Consider the following 22488-nt stretch of genomic DNA (forward strand, 5'->3'; position numbering starts at 1 on the left):
CAAAACGTTAAGATCTAGTGAAAAGGGCATATGCCCAAATTGGACCGATTACAATACTTTACCTTCAGAGCTGTTGCTCTGCTATAGCGCTACATAGACGGAAAAGTAAAAAAGGAAGTAAAATTTCATAATGTTATTTTCCTTTGCAAATTATATATTTTTTAATTACAAAATATAAATTTCTTTACTATTTTATCTTTCTGCCGTAAAAAAAATAATTCCAAATTACTTTATAAAAAAAAAAATTAGTTTCTGTGCTGTACACTACCTAAACTTTTTGGGATTTTTTATTAATATTTTTTTCACTAAACTTCTATTTTAATGGATGATTAATTATTCTCTATTGCGGTAAAGTTACGCATACAAAATAATAATTATTTATAAATTTATAATTAATTATCATTAAATATGCAAGTCAGTTTATACATTTATTAATGTATTTTATTTTACATACAACTAGTTAATTAATTGATTTAATTGAAATAAATTCATCACGTTTCATTTATTTCTAATTAACAACAAAATGAAACATTTAAATTAATTAAATTTATTTTATTTTATATTTTTATTTATTAACATAATGAAAGGTAATCAATACAAAATATAGTCCTTTATTTCACAATTGTAATTTTATTTGATTAATTAAATTTTTTATTTACAAAATACCATGTAGAAAAATTTTAATAATATAAATATTACAATTTGGTTTGATGTTCGAGATGCGAGAGAGAGAATATATATATATATATATATATATACATAATTGGTGTCGGTCAAAAGGAAGGGGATTTCTTGTGGGTAGCTTCTTATAACTAGGTTATAAAACTGGAGAGAAGAATAGATGGTATTTCAAGAGAGAAAAATGAGAGAATATATGCCTGAAAGAAAACTTTCCAGAACTGGATGTTTTACCTTCGGAACTTACATTTTCAATATTCTAGTAATATTACTTGAACATCTATAATATTAAATTCTGTTATAATTTGTATAAATTATATTGAAAATTGTTAATTCCCATTTTAAATATACATATATATATATATATATATATATATATATATATATATAGAAAGAGCGAGAGAGAGAGGGAGGGAGGTGGTAATGCTCCGCATTCCTCGATTTATCGAGGAATATAACCATATTTTATCTTATCGTAGAAATGCGAGAAAAGGAAGTTATGAGGTTCAGTGGCTCCTCCACGTGGTACCGCTGGATAGGGGAAGGAAAAATCCTGAAACTTGAATAAACGAAATTCCTTTGGACTAACACTCCAGTTGTATCTCGAACAATATTCGAAAACCACAACCTCACAAATTATATGGATGGAAATGAGTAGAAAGAAAAAAAAAGTACTGCAGGGTGTAAAATTTCTCGACTTCAAGTTGCATGCTGGCATTTCGGATTCTGGGAATCGTGCACTTTATTGGAGATACCTGGAGAAATTAAATTCCAGCAAAAGTGTAGTACTAAAACAATAAATATCAACACGCTCCGTAAAATAAGAAAACATCAAGAATTAACACAACCACTTAATCATTACAACGTGTAAATTCCAGCTTTACAAGAAACGCGCTACACTGATGAAACAGGATTTATATAGGATAACCAGCAGAATACATTACTGGAAAGTGCTCCTTATTAGATTCGCTTTTATACTTAAAAACGATATAACAAGCGCAACTGTGCGCACTCATATGGAATGAATGACAACACGTTAACGAAACAGATTTTCAAGTAGGTTAAGGAAAACAAGTTAAAACAAGCTGCATCTAAGAAATCAAAAAAGATCTAGAAAGGAACAAAATAAAAAGAGGATGAAATAACAGAAAAAGATGTTTTTCGTGCGAAAGTGCAGAAATAAAAGGATTCCAAGGTAGGAAGGAGAACTGGAAGTCTGATAAAACGAAAAAAACGCTTAGTGAAAAGATGAAAGAGTACTGGACAATAAGGAACAACGAAGGAGAAGTAAATAAAATTGTTACATTTTCTTAGGCGGCCATAACGAAAGAAAAAAAGTTAATACGAATTTTTGTTCAAAATATAATGTAGTATAATACGTTCCGAAAAAAATAAAAATAAATTAAATTTCTTACTCTCTCGTCTAGATACCGCTATAGCTCCAGAAGGATAAGTATTGTAATCGGTCCAATTTAAACAAATGCAGTTTTCACTGATTCTAGACGTTTTCACATCTAAGGAAACCAAAAAAAACCGGATAGGAATTTTCCGGATGTTAATGTTCGTATATATGTGTGCGTGAACGGTGTAGGCCTCTAGATCACCTTATATCACCAGACGACCTGGACCGATTATGATCAAACTTGATCAGATAATTTTTCTATATATGGGGCATTGATGCCGTTAAATCGTCAATTTAAAAGGCCGTAAACAAGTTTGCCCACAGTATTTCAAGAGATTTTGTCTAATTAAAGTCATATTTTTCTTAGACATATTTGTTAACGATTGAAAAATAAAACTTAACGAAATCGCACCCCCACCCCAAAAAATGTTCTAAACTACTGCTATGTTGTGACGTAACAGATGAGCGGTAGAATTAAATATATTAATAATATATAAAGTGAAAAAAATAACTCGGTCTGGCTGAGTCTCGAACTCGGTCGCCTGGTTGACTGGTGCGTTTAGCCTCGCGGCTACACCAGTGTACCGACCGTAAAAGCGAAATTTGTTCTATGTAAGTTGTGAAATTACATTAATTTAGTTACTTCTGACCATCACCGCTAGTACCGCCACACCCGCGCTAATTAAATACGGTAGGCGCGCGCGCTTTAGTTAGAATTATTAAATTAAATAAACGAAAAAAGATTATATTTAAATAAAATGATAAATATTTTAAGTTAAGTTGTGTGTGTAAGCCGTGCATCAGAAACAGATATTTACAGAAATATTTATACGAAATGTGGTTTTAGCCGCGTGACTGGGAAGTCCTATAATTGTGTTGTCACCTTTTTTTCTATTTTTGATGGTTTATGCTTCCTTTAAATAAATCTGATTTGAAACAATTCAATGATTTTTATACTGTTTACACAGTCGACCACTATTATCCAAGAAAAAAAAATTGTTTTTGTCACTATAAGACAACTAAATTATAATAAAACATTTTTATCACAATTTTAAAATTTGGAACAAAATTACTAGTAGAAATGTTAGGGGGAAAAAAAGAAAAAAAACGATTGTACGATTTTACGTGAGTAAAAAATGTTATAATTTGTATACCTAAATTACAACAAAAAAATCGGGTGGGACTGTGTCGCCGCACGCCGTACCTTGGGATGAAGTTCCTCCGAGCTACAGACCGACCAACGGGAGAGCCACCATCGTATTCTTTGAACAAAGTCTCCAATGGAAAATTTTAGTTCTTTCATTTGACCAATTCTATAGATAAATTTGTCGGTCTGTCAACGCTGATCAATGACCTCAACGTTGCAAGATAAACTACACTGATTGTTTTGAAATACCGTTTTGAAGCGTTTGTCCGCTGCACGCCAACGGTCCTGCATCGCATCAATTCGACTGATATTGACATCCATCACTGCGGGGACGTCTTCGACAGATGTATGGGTGTTATCTTCACTCGTTATGTCCATTAGTTTGGGTACAGCAACGGTAAAGGTGTTCGCGCCGTCACGTCGTTCACTGAGAGCGTCGTGCCAATTTTGCGACACTGCCGAAACAGTTTCGCTCGCTAGGAACCGGGTACCTGTGTACCTGTGCGTGGCTCATAACCTCCCCTTTCTAATGATATGCGTAATTTATTTTTCCGGCTGGCTTTTGTGCGGGCTGAGGCTGACATATTGAATTTTTATACAGTTTTACATGTTTTCTTTAATTTGTTACACGTAAATATTGTCCAAAATACACTTATTATTACTTAAATCGATCTATCTCGACAAACTCTAAACAAAAACACACGAATCGTCGTGCTATCACGTCTAAATCGTGAGCTACACTGAATGGAAATGAGCGAGAGCGCCAGATTTGGCCGATCTGCGTTGTGCCTCTTCCCCGCCAACCCGCTTGTCAGTGACGCAAACTCAAAGTCGTACCGGCGAGCAAAACATGTAAGTTATAAAATGACACCGCATGAGACTAATAGTTAGGGAGTTATTAAGGCAGGACGATATAAAGCTTTTCGTTACGCTACAAATTTCAGTTCTGGTACCCTTATGTTTCGGTGAGATTTTAAAGACGTTTCATATCAATAAATTAATAAATTAAAAAAAAAAATGATTGTACGATATTATGCGAGTAAAAACTATAATTTTTTTTGTATTAAGAAAGAGCCTTAGTTCACGAAATATTATAATTTATATACCTAAATTATAAAATAAAAATTGTAATTGTCTGTAAGTAAAATCTCATTAAATTTATAGTTCATAACAAATGAAAATTTATTTAGATAATGGTAATAAAGAAAAATAAATTATTTAGAACGATGATACATAAATTTGAGGTTCATTATGTAAAACTAATTACGAGGAAATTATAAAAATAAGTAACGCACAAAAATGATTAAAGATAACAGGTTTTTTTTTTAGTAATTGAGGACAGAAATACCTGCAAGAAGTCATGACCTAATTCATATTTCTGTATTGATGTTTATATAATAATATCATATTTTATTTTATGCTGTGACAAATGGATAACGAATTTATTTTACGATCATTAAATATACATTACATATATGGCGTAGTTGTAATTTAGTTTTTACAGCAAATAAAATTTTTGTATATTCATTTTTTAAATTATAATTATCTTATCAAATCGTATAAGGTTTACTTTTAATTAAAAAAAATAATTAAATATAAATTATTTCATTAAATAAATAACACAATATGAATTTAAAAATATTGTACGTATATCTTCATAAGTTAACAGCTACTGTAAATAGCCGAAAAAGTTAACCCGCTATGAAAATTTTTCAAAATTCCTAATGTTTTAGCCCAGAAAATTATAAAAAATTACTATAAAAGACAATAAAAGACGGTTTTAATAAATCTAAGAAAAGAAGGAGGTCGCAATTCGACCGTATATACTTTTATATTTACAAATGTTAAAACCTAATCAGTAATTTTGACGGTTCCTTTAAATTTTATTTTATAGAGGAAATTACTGTGGTGATGACGTATTTCTTCCATGTAACGTCAGTAAAAGTTTTTTAAAACGAAAATTATACGTAATCTAACAGTTTTAAGATATTATATACCTCTGATAATTATTGTTATTTACTGATTTTTTTTATAGTTCAATAGTTTATAGGTACATAAACGAAACTCATTTTGATATTTAAAACATCTTCATAAATTCAAAATTAGGATGAAAGACCGAGATGCTTTCATTCCGTTACGGAGATCGATTTTACCTTCGCGGTTGAGATCTTACGAGTACGTAGTGTTAACTGAAGAGAACTGAAAGAAAGCAAGCAATAAGTTGCATAAAATAGAAATATTTTGGTTCTTCTTGTTATAGTAATCGATCCTAGATTGTTTTGTTGCAGTCTTCCTTCTCCAGGTAGTTTTATCGTGTCCTGATCTCTTTGTTTCCATGTAAGTTTTACATTTGGTCTGTTCCATATACCCTCCTAGTCATGGGTCTTCTTCTTGCTTTGTTTTCCTCAACTGTGCCCTCTATAATGGCGAGAAAAAAACTGTTACGCCGAAATTCATATCCTATTCACATGTCTCACCGTTTCTTTAATAAGCTCCGTGTAAACATGGCGTCTCATCAATCCTTCGTAACACTTCATCGGTTATTTCTCCTTCCATGTAATCTTCAACATCTGTCGATAGCAGCGCTTCTCAAACGCATCTATTCCCCTTTTCCGTTCCTTCCCCACGGTCCATGCTTCACTGTCATGTAGGAAAATAATCCATACTAATGTCTTCACCAGTTTACTGTTTTCTCAATCTTTTATTTAAATTACACGAGTTCTAATAAATAATTTTATGAAACTATAGTTGTGCTATGCAGAATAGTTGTGTTTGAATATGCAGTTCTACTAAAAGATAACAATCGGTAAACATTATGACTGCACCAACTTTACGTCCTATAAGAAAATAGTCAAAACGATTACCTAATACAAACATTTGTGCTTGATATAATGTTGGTTTGTATATCTTAATTATTTTGTGTGTTTCTCGGTCGATAATATTACGAATAAACGATGAATGATATTTTAATTAAATTTTAAAAACAGATTTACTTTAACTCTCATTCGAAATCATCTTTATATTTCAATTAAAAATATTTAAAATAACTCGTCTTATGACAAATAGAATTTATTAGTTCTGGATTTAGGCACTATATAAAACAATGAAAGTAAAATTCCTCAGTAATAGGAATATAATAATTTTCCCAAGATAAACACCAGAAAAACACTTTAACGGACGGACATACAATTTTAAATAAGTTTCTTAAGAACTGGAAAAAGTTTTATATTCTAAACGTGTTACTAGAGTTCCCGTTTCTTATAAAAAATAAAAACTGTTTTCGATGAATCTCTGAGAATCCTTTAAAAAAAAAATGTATTAATAAAAATTAAATGAAACTGATTTTTTCCTCACACTTTGTTTACTTCAATCGTTTCCGATAAGGAATTATAAATAAATCGTATTAAAAACAGCACATGATGAGGGGGTTTCCAACGAATACCTCAATAAAACGTACATATACATAAAGATATAAATAAAGTACATAAATAAATATAGTTCATACATATAAACACACTCGTACTGAATAAGACAAGACAGGTACAAAAGTTCACAAAGGTCTAATGAAAGGCAAAAAAAAACAAAAAATCGAAAAGATCATTAAACAATAGACAGACAAAAAAATAATAACATAAGCGCATGGAAATAAATGAGAAAAGAGGCTAGGCTGCTCATCAAGTTGTAGAAAGATGCTTATCACTTATGCGGTACTGAATCAACTTAAGAGTAACTCATATTCTTCTAAGTCCAGCATATGTAGGCGTTTAAGTCGCCGGACATTCTAGTTGTTGTCTAGGAGATTAACTGCTAGAAAGTTCATATGATTAATTAACCGTTGCTATAATTTGAACCGAACCGTTTGACCTCTTCGCGAACATAAGGTAAATAGATCTAGGTAGTGGTGAATTTTTTCGTTCCTTTCAAACCACGCGATGTCTCTGCAACGGATCTCGCCAATTTATATTGGAAACGTTGTATAATCTCTCAATGTTATTCTTTCTCGACGTAATTCATAGCAAAAAGGAAACGGATTTAAAAAAACAAAAATTGTCATAAATTTATGATTTAAAAAATTCAAACAGGATTATGAAACTCTTTTTTGTGAACACAGTGTTTTTGTATGATATATTTGTTCAGAATTTTTTTCTATAAACCGATTAAAGTATATAAATAAAATTAAAACAAACATTTTTTTTTTAAATAATTTTGATCGATAGTACCCTTTCAGGAGAAAAAACCTCGTACATAAAGAAAAAAAAAATAGGGGAAGTCAACTTGCCAGACAATAAATTGAAAAGGGAAAATGTACAGTTAGTTTTATTACGGTGAGTTGTGTTAGTAATTTAAAAATTATAGGTTACTAGTAAAAAAAAAATATATACACACAAACATAGATAAAACTGTACATATATAAGTTATGTGAGAGAGGATTAGAAAACGATAGTAACGTACAGGTAATTATGATGATGATACATCTGAAATAATAGACCAGATGACCCTGAATATATGAAAACCAAAACAAGACGGAGAAAAAATGTTGTCTAAGATGTTAAATGAATAGGATTTCGAAACGAAAGTAGCTTACACCGTTTGTTTGAAACGGCCTATTAATATTCAAAAGTGAAAATACATCGCCACCGCTATTACCGATATAATCAACTATTCTATTCTGTATCATGTGAAGTCGACCTGAACATAAAAGTATTAACTATGAATGATATTGATTAATGTTACGTTATACATATGCTATTTTACAGTTCTGCAGTACGATGAAAACAATATGAAGTGAGATTTCTTTTTAATGAGGATGTATTTCAAATTATTAAAACTCTTAAAACATTATGATTGTTACGCTAGTTATTTTTTTTTTTTTTTTGTAATAGAATGTAACAAATATAATCATCTACGAAAAAAAAAATGTGCTTATTATATTTATCTAAATTTCTTTTAATTAACCTATTATTTAAAATTTTCTATATCCACGTAATATTTAGCGCATATTTTTTCAATAAAAATAGTTCCGTTGCATAATAATCAACAAATAAAAAGACAAAATATATACCAAATGCAACAAAAGATAATAAAATGATGACTTTCTACATTACAAGGTTAATTAAAAATACGTTGGCAACATTGATTTTATATATCCATTGCTGTCGGTCTTCTGTAATTGGAAAAACAAGTAGGAGATTATTTGAACAAACAAGTACTCTCAGACTATTTGAATAATACACTACAACGTGTAAATAATAAAATAAAATTAGTTAAAATCAAGTAGTTTGGAAAACAAAATGGTTAAAATTAGGTAACCGATTATCAATTTTCTAACTTCTTTCATATTCTGTTAACCTCTGGAACCACTTTAGGGTATTACTTCAGAGGATAGTATGTATGAATGTAATTGAATGGCAGTCTTAAACAGTCTTAGGTCGACCGACCCCTCCATTCTACTGACAACGCGGTCTGTGAACGGACAGAGAACACTCTTGCTGCCCTGAGACAACTTCTCTCAACCCAGATGGCACCTCGAGCATCGAAACGGAGAGTCATTATGTGTACTGTCACATCTATTATTTTGTACGCTGTTCCGGTTTGGGGCTCAACGTTGCTTGGAACCTTATCAGGCTTCGGAGTGTGCACAGACGTTCGTCGCCGGGGATCATTGAAGCATATCGAACCGCTCATATGATGCTGCCTGCTTGCTAACGGGTGTTCCCTCATCGATCTATTGGTAAAGGAACAGACGAACAGGCTCGCCGGGATATCGGGTGCATTGGTACAGGACTCGACTTTAACATCTGGCAAAATCGGTGGCAGGCCAGGGAAACAGCAGCCTAGACGAGAGTCTTAATACCGGACTTGCGATCGTAGTGCTTAAGAAAACACGGTGACGTGACTTTGACTATTACACCACTCTAATGTTCATAGGCCATGGCAATTTTGGCCTTTATCTTCATCAAATTGGGAGGCGTGATATCCCCAACTTTGTACTGCACGGAATATGACACCGTCAAACATACCCTGTTTCAGTGCCGTAATGGCAGGAAAAAAGGGCTCGTGCGGAGATTACTAGCTTGTCACCTGCGTCCCTACTACCTTATATCATCGCTTCTGCTGCTTTCTGGGATGCGTTCCGCCTCTTTTTTCGGTCGGTGCTTAGAGCCAAAGATGATGAGGAACGGAGGTAGAGTTTCTAGCGGGAGGTGTTGGACAGCCTCAGCTGTGAGGGCCGGTATACCGTTGTGTGCTGGCTTCGATGATCAGCTGGAGACTGATCAGTGTGACGCTTTCTGCTGTCTTTTAGGAGGGAGGCAAGACCAAAGTCTCAGTGGAGGATTCCCAATTTGAGGCACTCAAAAAATCGAGATCCGTCCCCTCGGGTGGAGATGAAGGTTACGGCATTACTGGATCTGGAGTCTCCTCTCTGGGGGTTAGAGACAGGTATAAAATGAAAGATCAAATCGGCGGGTCAACTTGCCTTGCCGGATGTTCATCAGCTAATGGGCGGGAAGGCCGGTTAGAGTTAAAGACACTCCCTTGGACTGCGTTATACTTAACTGTGGATCCGGCTCAGGGGAGGGGGTATAAAAAGATAAACAAAAAAAAAAAGGTCGACCACTCTTGAGATGTGTAGTTAATTGAAATCCAAAAATCCCCCGGATTGGTCTAGTGGTGAATGCGTCTTTCCAAATCAGCTGATTTCGAAGTCGAGAGTTCCAGCGTTCAAGTCCTAGTAAAGCCAGTTATTTTTACACGGATTTGAATACTAGATCGTGGATAACAATGTTCTTTGGCGGCTGAGTTTCAATTAACCACACACCTTAGTAATGGTCGAAATGAGACTGTACAAGACTACATTTCATTTACACTCATACATATCATCCTCTGAAGTATTATCGAAACGGTAATTACCGGAGGCTAAACAGAAAAAGGAAAGAAAGAACCACCAAAGAACATCGGTATCCACGATCTAGTATTCAAATCCGTATAAAATTAACTGCCTTTATTAGGATTTGAACCTTAGAACTCTCAACTTTGAAATCAGCTGATTCGCGATGACAAGTTCACCACTAAACCAAGCCGGTGGGTTACAATAAATAAACTTATTTTATAACATCATACGTTAAGTATAACGGATATATAAACTAAATAACAGAAAAATAAAATTATCAAATAATCCGCACGATAACGCAGGAAAAATAGGAGAAAGTAAAACATAATATAAAATACTAAAAAAAAAAGTATTACAATAATTATAAATAATCGAATAAATCTGTACGGCTTTAAGAAACGACAAAATATTCGATAACATTCTCGTATTGTTTTCTAGAATATATCGGGTGTTAGCTTCTAATTTAAATTTCCGACTTGTAGGTTGATGTCAGGAACTGAACTTGCAGTAAAAATTTTGCTAAATCCCACTCGCCTATCTCTAAGAAATTGGGAAAATGGGACGTAAAAATTACTTTTTTTATTTTTGCGTACATAAAATCTGGTGATTTCATAATTTTAACAAACAATAATAACGAATAAACTTAGAATATTCATTTTAAAAAAGTAATATTTTAAGTTTTAAATTACAACTGTTTTTACAAATATGTTTATAATTTTTTTTTATGAAAGACGATAACTAAATTTCACTGTATTATTTTCAAAAAATTTACTCAAAAAAGAAAAGTTTAATGTTGAAAAAACCTGTTATACTGTAATAGTTTTCATCTATCAAATAATTACTTTTAAACAGAGAAATTTTGTTTGATCTTATTTTAAACGTAAAATAAATAAAAAAACATAAAATATGCGTTATGTAAAACTGAAAATCTGGGCACTGTTACATTGCAATTTCGATCGTTAAATAATCCTTTTTATGTATAAAAGTGACTGTAAGAAGTGTTTTATGTTTTTATAATGTTGACCTATAAAAGGAATAATAAATAAATAAACACAATTAAATATTTTCTTCTAATACATTTTGTATAAACCTAAAAATATTGACAGGACTGAATTTTTGTAATAAAAATAAAATATTAAAACGGTAAAAATCTTATCGATCAAGGTCTTCTTTAAATTTTAATTGTTGATCAAATAAAAAATAAACTATTTATCACCTTTTCCTTATTTTGGCTTAGATTAAAAATTTTTAATTTTGATAATAATGGTATTGCTTTTCATTCTTTAGCGATTTTGTGACGTAGATTCTCTTTTATTATTTTGAATTATTTTAATTGAAAAGGTTTACTTTTATTTTTATTAAAATTAAGAAATCGTTGAAAAATAACAGTCTTGAAATAAGTCATACTTAGTAGAAAATGTGATGTCGCTTTAAAAAAAAAAAAAAAAAAAAAAAAAAAAATTTACACGTACCAGTTTATAATAATTTTTCACGACATCCTGCCATTTCAATACATTTCTTAGCACGCTTATGTAATAATTTTGTTCCTCTTTTTAGTACTTCTGTGCTGTCCTAAAGTTGGTCCACTGCATCCATAATACGGATAATTAATTTCTTACGAAAATGTGTTTTTGTTTGTATACAATATTTTTCATCCATCCCCAGACGCAAAAATATATACGTGTTAGATCAGGCGATCTTGATGGCCGGGAATGTAGACGACATCCACGACCGAACTATTTTTCAGGTAAACGATGATTTAAGTGAGCGGAAACGGCAAAAGAAAACGCAGTCTTGCTGGAAGTATACTTTGCGTCTCTGCGCTGAAGAAACATCTTCAAGCAGCTAATATGATCGGTCCAAACACTCAACAATGTCGCACCATACATTGACGCTACATCAGTGTTGAAAATTGCCTTTCACCGTTTCATGATTATTTACTTCTATCCGTGCACGTTTATTGTGTAAGTCGTTGACCGTCATCTCGAATGAAATTTGCCTCATCGGTAAACAAAAAATACTTGTAGAGTTGTCGATTTGTATTACACCAGTCGCAGTACTCCAAGGGAAACGGACCGTTTCCTGGTTGTAGATGTTGAAGTGGCTGTTTACGATAAGGATAAAAATTATTTTGTTTAAGTATCCTCCATCCACACACATCAAATTGAATATCATATCAGCCTATTCTTTCGTTGTAAATAAATACGGCATTACTTCAGTGGAAAATCGATCACGTTCAAACTAAAATTCATTGAAAACCTTCGCTAACGACAGTACAGTTCACCGTACCCGATACTTAATGTACCTTACAGAATGGTTTAAACACTAATACAGTATTGCGCATTGTTGATCAGCTGTTGTTATTTTACTACCAACTTTGAAATAATAATTTTTTGTACTATTTTTATCATTAAAAAAAAAATTATTATAAGTAATTTTTCTTTTATAATAGTAATTTCCAGTTTTTTTTTTAATTTTTTAACAGTAAATTTTGTTTTTACAAATTTTTCACGTCACCTAAAAAGAGTTTGGGTTTTGTTTACATTAAATAAATACTTTTCTGACAAATGTATTATTGTTCTCTTTCTAAATAAAATTCGAATTTTCTAACTTTTCTTTGTTTTATTCAACTTATACCGTTTTGTTCAGAATAAATTCTTTACAAGTTTCGATTACGTGTTTATTAAACAAAGTTATTGTACGTCAAAAATCAAAAACAGCGTTTTTTGCCCCAATTTATTGGTTTTCACCACAAATTTCTAAAAAAAACTACTGCAGATACGGTTCTGGGACCTATTTTATTCGATTTTCAGGTCAAAAATCATAGTAATTACTAATTCTACTCCTTAATTAACGTCCTAAAATTTTCACTATAACCACATTTCACCGGGGTAGCTGAAATCCGAGCGAAATCTTTCTTTCATTAACCGTAACTCTCAAACAAGCATTTTAGGACATATGTTTATATAAACATTTTCTATCATTTTAACCAGTAGAATAGTTTATGAAAATCCTGGTATAACTCCGTGATACAATCTGTATATCATTACTATAACAACCCAAATATTTGCGATGATAAAACAAATATTTGTAAATAAAAATTATCTATGAAACCGTATAATTTTTCATTTAAAAGTAAACTTTTATAGATGTTATCTGGAAAAAACTTCAAAGACGGACCACCAGAGGAGCTTTCTGGACAGAACAAAAACATCATTAACTCGATGAATTTAGTCGTTATTGAGAAGGGCTGAACATACGTTTAAAGAAAAAAAAACTATATAAGCCTACGGGTTGAACCGAGTCCTTATTTTAAAATTAAATAATCAGGAATTTTTTTTTTGGTTGAAAATTTTAAAAATACGTTTTACCTAATTATATGAAATACAGTAATTTATATGAAAATGAATAATAAAATTTAAAATATTAGTTTATTTTTATTCACTTTTGGTTTCCTTTAACGTATTCCCTCAAAACACACAAGCACACACACACAATATTTTACTATACCGGTACAGAGGGAGGAGTTCATTAAACAAAGGGATAATAGATAAATGGTTGAAACTGATTATAGGTCATTCTGATTTACGGTCAATCTTCTTGTAAAAGATCCATTAAATAATAAAACTGGTAAAAAAAGAATGAGTTGGATTCCATTTAAACCCTATTACCTGATTCTAATCTATTGTTGTAAAACGGAAAAAAATATAAATATGATACCTTGTTTTAATAAGCCCTGTAGAAAATACTGCAGCATTTACTTTTTTATAATTCGCTGTTAAAAATAAACGTTTTAATTTTATTTTTATTTACGTTAATAACAAATAAATAAGCTAGTACATATTGTAAATACTTCTCATCCATCTGTTTAACACCGCATTTTGCGATAACAGATTAAAATTATTTTTGGCAGTTTGACAAAATTTCGCTAATATAATATTCAAATACATTTCGTGGTGTAAAAAAATTCTACTTTGTTAATTTTAAATACATTAAAGATAAATAAGTACGTAAAAATAATAAAATAAAAGACATCTTTAAATGGTTTTTAAAGGATAAAAGTGCAAAGGTTACTTATTTCTTACCGATGATGTCGGACTATAAGATGAATATTAATGATTATTTTTATTAAAAATGTAATGTAAATTACAGTTCAAGTTTAATGGAAAAAATTTGAAATCGTAGTCAACCAAAATATTAAGCAGTATGGACAAACACAAAATATAAAATATTTGAGCAGTTATCAGAATTTGCATTTTTGCCTAAGATATTAAAATTGATTTATTAGTTTTCTTGTGTTGGTCGTAGATTTTCTTATCTAAATTAAATTTTATAACAAACTTAAAAATATTCTCAGTTCGATCTCTTTTTATGTATTTTTAATCCTTAGTCACGACCAAATTTCTCTCTTTCGATAATTCCTCTTTTATGTTGTATAGAAGGTTGTGTTTGTGGTCCTATATTAACTTTCTTCTAAGTTACAAGCACCGAAAGGTTCCTTAAATGAAAAAAATTATTTTCTTCAGTGGATAATTTGCGTATATTTTTTTCTGTAACTAATATTTCTTGAAACTGAACGTTATGGTGCAATGTAATATAAGCTCATTGTAATAATTAAGTATTTTTATGGCAACGATTATGATGTGGAAAAACTTGGAAGTAAGAAATAATAAATTACAACATTCCTTTTCTTACTATGAAATGTGGATTGGTTTTACTTTCTTGTACGAATTAAAGGAAGTATTGTGATCGAGAAAATTTTCGGTTTTCAGATTTCAACGGAAATATCCATTTTGACCATCCCTGAAACCATTTTGACTAGTTTTGGCTTGACATCTGTATGTACGTATGTATCGCGCATAACAAAAACGATTAGCCGTAGGATGTTGAACTTTTGGATTTAGTCCTCTCGACTGGACCAAAAGTGTCCAAAAAAAACCCAAAATTAAAAAATAAAATGAATTTTGGGCGTTTTCTTAACTGGAGTAATAAGCCCTCATTGACAGCTTTTCAAAGATAAGTAGTACTTATTTTCATTGGTTTCAGAGTTATAGCCAAGTAAAATTCTAATTAATGAAATATTTGAATTTTCTTTCAAGAGGAAGGAACATCGGTTCAAATCCGACTTCATCTCCTTTTTTTAATATTTTTTTAATAATTTAAATGTATTGATTTATTAACTATTATTAATCTCCGATTATTATTATTTTACAATAAATAATAATTCAATAATAACGAACTGGTTTGATGAACTCATCAAAACTAATTTTATTTATGAAGACTAAATTTAAATGCGTTAAATTTTAAAAAGAGCCGAATAACTTGTTGAAATTCAAGTGATATCACTGTTCATATCTACAAATCTGATTAAGTTTTCCATTATGAAATAGTTTGCAGATATTCAGTAACAAAAAAAAAAAAAAAAATAATAAAATAATAAATAAACGTTTGATATTATTAATAATAGTACTCAGTTGTGCAAAAATTAATTTCATTTTATAAAAAAATTAGAAATTAATTTTACTGCGCATCCTGAAAATTTTTGTAAATATATATCTAAACAGAAAGAAAGCAAAGTGGTATTTCCTACTAATGATAGAGGCAAATTAAATTACTTTTGATGCGAACTAAAACGAATCGAACGCCACCTCTATCGAAGCAAACACGGTCGATGTAAATCCGTAGAAATGTTCACTCGGTGGTGTTCTTATCAGGAATAAAAATCAAATAAACCTAGCTACAAGAAGACTTGAAAAAGAGAAACTTAAATAAAACGAGAAAAACTATGAGAAACAGTACACGTTTAAAGAAGTAAGTAGAAGTAGTGCGGTTTCGATTCAGGGTGTAACAGAAACATGCACTGTCCTTGTTTCTTCTCTACTCTCTTGTCTGTTATGCTAATGATCATTCGACCGCATTCAAACCATTGTCCCGGCAGCTGCTTCTCTTCTCTTCTTCTTTTTCCTTTACTTATACTTCTTATTCTTTTTCTTCTCCGTCGCTTAGCATGCAACAAACCGTAAAAAGTTAGCATCGCATAGCATACAATGAGACACTTGCTTCGGGTTATAATTCGACCTACGCCAGATAAATTTAATGTATTTTTATCTTGTCTTTTGTCACCTATAATACCCGTAAATATTATTATTTATATTTTACTGCGTAATTTTTATAATACGAAATTTACATTAAACCGATCAAACGGTATACCAACTATAGGAAAGAAATTACGTCATTAATAAAGTGAAAAAAATAGGTTTTCGATGGTCTCTTTTCAAATAAATTCTTAATTCAAACAGAGAAGTAATTTTTGCATGAAACACAAATATTTTTCTCATTAAATATATCACGTATGTAACATTTTAATTAATTTTCGTAAACGCTTAGTGTTTTCAAGAAACTTTTCATAGCTAATTGATTCGAGTCTAGGGGATGATGAGTTACTACTCTTGTTAGTAGGTGTATGTATGAATTCTTTCTAATACAATTCTCAAAACGTTGTTTTAAAAGTAGGAAACTGCGGATCATTATCAAGGAAGATTAATATCTTTAAGAAATAATAAATGAATCCAGCAACCCTTAATTTACAGTATCGCTTACTTTTCTAACTAACCCGATATCTGGGAAATCAAGATAAATCCTGCCGATCTCTATACGCGATATTTACCCATCAACGAGTATTTTTACTTTCTTGTACGAAGTAAACGAAGTATTGTCATCACGAAAAATTTTAAGTTTTCAGATTTCAACGAAAATATCCATTTTGACCACCCCTAAATCCATTTTGACTAGTTTCGACGTGACGTCTGCACGTAAGTATGTACGTGTGTATCTAACATAACACAAAAACGATTAGCCGTAGGATGTTGAAAATTTGGATTTAGGACTGTTGTAACATCTAGTTGTGCACCTTCCCTTTTTATTGCAATCGACTGAACTGAAAGTATCCAAAAAAAACCTAAAATCCAAAAAAAATATTTGTTTTTTGACTTTTTCTTAACTGCAGTAATAAGCTCTCAGTGAGAGATTTCCAACAATACATCATAAGTGATACTTATTTTCATTGGTTCCAGAGTTATAGCCAAATAAAATTTTAATTAATGAAATATTTGGATCTTACAAGGGGAAGGCACATCGGTTCAAATCAGACTTCATCTCCTTTTTTTTTACTTTTAAGGCCGCAAAGGACATCTTTAGTCAGAATAATTCAAGTCTTTTTTGCCGATCGTTTGGCCTTTAAGTTCTTAGCTTTTACTTTCTCCCAATATTTAGTCGTTCTTAATGATCTTGCTTTACGATCCTCTTCTGAATAAACCCTTCTTGTATAATTAAAAGTTCTTACTTTAAAGTCGGTATTCGGATCTTTAATAACAAATTTTAATTTTTCGGATTTATTACGTAAATCTTCGTAATTCAAATTTAATTCTTGCACGTCCTCTTTAATTTCTTTGATCCATAATGGCGGATTTTTTAAAGACCAAAATCGATCGATAATTCTCTTAGTAATCCTATCCTGCGGTAATCTTAACGAGTGTGCGCAGAAAGAAATTCGCTTCTTTTTCATAGTATCGATTAAGGATTCCAAGTTTTCGTACAGAAATTTATTAGGCGATAATCTGTACTGATTTTCGTGTTTATATTTTTTTGTTTATGCAGGTTCTAAGAATCCTGCGTTTAACTTTAAGCAAAAGTTCAGTCCTATTTTTCTGATTTAATCTAAATAAAGTCTCGCTCGCGTAAGTAATTACTGGTTTACCACAGTTCATCTCCTTTATGTTTTAACTTTTTTATATTTAATTTAAATATGTTAATTTATTAATAATTATTAATCTGTGATTGTAAAAAAAAATTAACAATAAATAGTAATTCAATAATAACAATAAAAAAAAAATATGAAAAATTATCAGAATGAAATAAAATAAAAAATATTTTTTTTTTCATTTTAAAAAGATGTGTATATGTATTTTAATAGGCGTACAAGGAAGTCATGTGGTGTCAACATCGATTTTTTTTCTGAATAAATTACCGATTAAGATATTTAAATTTTTTATTATTAAGTTCTATTAAATGATCTTGAACAAATGAATTACTCATTAGAAATTCGAAACGTCAGACACTTTCTGAAAGAATAATTTTTTTTTGTTGTATTATAGGACCGTATTTTTTCTACCGACTTGAAAAAATTGACTCTACAATTATTAACTAAAACTGTTTTTGTTATACGTTTGCCAAATTTCTTCCATATAAGTTTAAAATTATCTATTTAATAAGTTTTGATCAGTGAGATGGGATTACACATACGGACTGGAAGGTACTTTCGCTTGAAATTGAATCTTACAAGAGATTTCACTGTCTTTTACAGTCTTTAACAGCCAAAAATTAATAGACCTTGAATTAAAGAAAAAATGAATAATATTTTATAAAATTATAAAGTCAAAATGATGAATTAGTGATAAACGATGATCTCCGTGGCGGAGTGGTAGCGTATTGGTCTTTCATCCGAAGATCCCGGTCAGACATGGAATTTTTCATACGCTACGAAATTCTATTTCCGTATCTCACGCACAAGCTTTAAGCTTATGTGGCGATATCATCAAGAGCTAGCGGGGTCTTCTCCAGCAGGATTTTAATACTCTTTTTCTATTAAATAAAAGGACAATCGAATATAAACTGGAATTTTTTTAATATTCATAATCATAGAATAAAAATAAAAAATATATTTATTGCTTTTTATCTACGTTATCTCCCTGAGTTCTATACATTTTACTATGTGAATCCAATCTTCATAAAACCTTTGAGGACGTGTCACGAGCTAATTGCCTATGTCCTCTCTGTACCTCCTTTAGTGGCTCAAACAAAAAGAAATCGCACGGGTTAAAGCTGGACCGTACGGGGAATAATGTAAGGTTTCCCGTAAAGTTTTCCCGGGTTATCCTGTGCTAACGTTTCTATGATGCCTGGCCCTGCTCTGAAGGAAGACCACGTTTCTAATTGGCTGACGGAGCCTTTTATTTCTGTAGGCGGCTTTTATTTTTTGAAAAAATCGACAAATAATACGCCTCTCCGGTACAAAAAGATAGTTACGATAACATTTCCGCCTCGTTTTCGCCTTTACAAAGCAAGGCTTTTCCACACCTACGCCACCCCATAGGCGCCGATTTCGGCTCGGGAATTTAATGATGGACCCATATTTTATCACGTCTAACTATTCAATGCATAAATATTATTTCCTGCTCGTCGATATAAATTTAAGAGTCTTTGGAAAATTTCCTCAAAAGTTTATGATTTTTTTTAAAAAGTCTTTCAATTCACCGTAGACTTTTCGGAACCCAAGATGCTTTATGTTTTCCCAGTTTTCCCAAGATGCTCTGGGTGTTTTACCAGTGGCTTTTTCTGACGACCTGGCCTTGGTTGTTACTGGAAAAACTGAAGTAGAGGTATCGGAGAAGGCAAACGCAGCGATACGAATGGCAGAAGTCTGGATGTCTACTAAAGGCTTAAAACTTTCGCACGGTAAAACAAAATACGTAGTCATGACAGGTCGTAGGAGAATATCTGACATCCTAATTTGAGTAGGGGGTAATCTTGTCCAGCAACAGACTTCAGCCAAATATTTAGGGATCTGGCTTGACAAGAGGAGGAGTTTTACGGCACACGTGAATGAAATACGTAAACGAGCTGAATGCACGGTCAAAAATCTTAGCAGATTACTCGGTAATATGACAGGATCCAGAACTGCGAAGCGTAAGATTTACGCTCACGTAGTTAATTCCATCTTACTTTACGGTATACACGTCTGGGAAAGAGCTCTGCGTGCCGACAAGAACAGAAGAGCCCTTGAAGGAATTCAACGGCGCATGGGCTTAAGAGTGATATGCGCATATTCTTCAGTCTCCACCGAGGCAGTACTCGTAATCGCAGGAGTTCCTCCGCTTAAACAACTGGCGGAGATGCGAGTGAGTATAGCATGTGGACAACCTTCTAAAGAAGCATATGAAGAGATTCTGCGTAATCGGCAACATCGTTGGGATGTAGCCAACACGGGACGATGGACACATCGTTTGATACCTTTGATCCGACCGTGGATAGAAAGGAAGTTCGGGGACATAAATTACTGGATAACGCAATTTTTTACAGGGTATGGGTCGTTCAGGTCCTATTTATGTGCGAGACTAAGGGTAGATAACAACAACTGTCCTTACTGTGGGGCTTATGATTCCCCTGAACATGTAGTGTTTGAATGTAACCGTTGGACTGAAAGAAGGCAATCCTGTGTAAGACGTATAGGGCCATTATCTACGGAGAATGTGGTGAATAAAATGCTACTTAACGAGGATAACTTTAATGTGATCTCGTCGTTTATAACCGCAGTTATAAAGAAGAAAGATGAGGAAGCTCGTCAAGAAGAAACCGCTCGCTGATGACGGCTTGTATGTGGAATTTCCACCTACGAAATAAAAGAGCTAACCGGTGAACTGACCTGCCGTGCCGGACATACAGCCGTCGGGCGGGGAGGCGAGCTAGAGTAAAGGACACTCCTCTGGCGCGAGTCAAACTTGATTGTAGATCCGTTCCAGAGGAGTAGGTGGAAATATAAAAAAAAAAAAAAAAAAAAAAAAGATGCTTTATGTTAATGGAACGGACATTTTCCTGATCGAAACCCACTTCTAAAGCATTTCATTGACCTTAAGCCGATCATCTTCAATGATATCACAAATCAGTAGAATGCTGTCATCGGTCACACTTCTTCTCAGAAGATTATTGTAATTCTCATTTTCTACACATTCACGCCTCATTTAAATTTGTTAGCTCGGTGGTGGACTAGAGTATATGTTCCGAAACTGTGCACGCAGTATAGTGAAAACTTCGGAGTGTTTGACAACCTGATTTGTGAAAAATTTCAGGATATGTTGCATAACATCATCATTCATTAAGGCTACACCTTGTCGATTTAGCCACATCAGTCTCATCTCCGCCTCTCTCTTCAAGTCATTATATGAACCAAGGAAAACATTACTGATGATGGTTGCGCTCGGTCTACCACTACGTTTTTTACCCAAAACCTTGTCCTCAAATATATTCGTCAAGAGCTGGTCATGTCGTATTACATGTCCTATCAATTTCGCTCTTCTTCTTCGTATAACATTTAACAAGGACCTCCTCTCTCATTCATTTCTGCTAACACTTGAATCCATCCAACTTGTTTTTGTTTATCTCCTCCAAATCTACATTTCATTGCTTCCAGTCTTCTTCTTTCCGCTTTCCCAAGCGTCCATGTTTCATATCCGTAATATAGAACACTCCAGATATAAGTTTTAGCAAACTGTTTCCTTATTTGCATACTCATATGATTATCAGTCAGCGTATTCTTTTTATCCTGGAAAGCTCGTTTTGCCAGCGGTATTATTCTTTTTACTTCTGTGGCACATTTATTATAGCTAGTGACGGTGCTTCCCAAACAAAACTATCTAATTTAATATCGACCTTTGTATCTTCCTACAATCATAATCTTTGTCTTCTCCTTATTAATTTTCAGTTTAAGTATTTTTAGTACTTTAGATAATGTTTCTAATATAATCTCCATTCCTCTTGGTGATTCCGTTTGTTGTTGTGTTGCATAACCGATGATGAAAACTCAGTAGAATATTCCGGTCAGTGTAGAAAAAATTAACATACTGAAAATACTGAAACTATACTTTTGCAACTTCAGATTAAAAAACGTTTTTCGTACAATTAAAATCAACATTGTAAACTATAAAAAATAAGTTATTAAAAACATATTTTTTTAGAATTATTTTATACAAAAAAATAAATAAATTTTTTATAAATAGTATTTAAAAAAAAAATTATAAGAAATATTATAAAAAATAATGAATTAGTAGAAGAGGCAGTTGTTATGAATAGCTTATTTCTTTTATAAACAAAAGTACAAGGAACAAACTACATATCGGTAAAAGTGTTGCATGTTAGAATAAGCTTATTTTAAAGGACTGTTGTAGTACGTTAAGTACAAAGCATTTAAGGTTTTTGTAAATGAATAAAATATACATGAAAGTTACTTACTCTTTTTGTATGTTATATTACGTAACGAAATAAATCATACGTATAAACTTGTACCACGCATTATACACCTTGTATTGTAGCGTGTTTATCTACATTAGAAACCCTAATTATAATTAAATAGTCAATAAAGAAACCATACCGCAAATATTTTATATTAATAAGTTAAAACAATTTAAAATCACTGGTGATCAAAAAAAAGGAAAAAAAATCATTATTATAAATAATAGTTATTTGTAATGCTATGTAAGATAATCAATTTTAAAATTATGTATAATAAAAACAATTATTATTACTTTAATAATAATA

At 31.8% G+C, this 22488-nt stretch overlaps 1 protein-coding gene across 6 annotated transcripts in view; it reads right to left on the minus strand.

Moving 5' to 3' along the window:
• RhoGEF64C (Rho guanine nucleotide exchange factor at 64C) overlaps positions 1 to 22488 on the minus strand; it is a 616090-nt gene that overhangs the window by 101834 nt on the left and 491768 nt on the right. The window lies entirely within an intron of this gene.

Source organism: Lycorma delicatula, chromosome 6 (genome assembly GCF_047948215.1).
Source record: "Lycorma delicatula isolate Av1 chromosome 6, ASM4794821v1, whole genome shotgun sequence".
Lineage (NCBI taxonomy): Eukaryota > Metazoa > Arthropoda > Insecta > Hemiptera > Fulgoridae > Lycorma > Lycorma delicatula.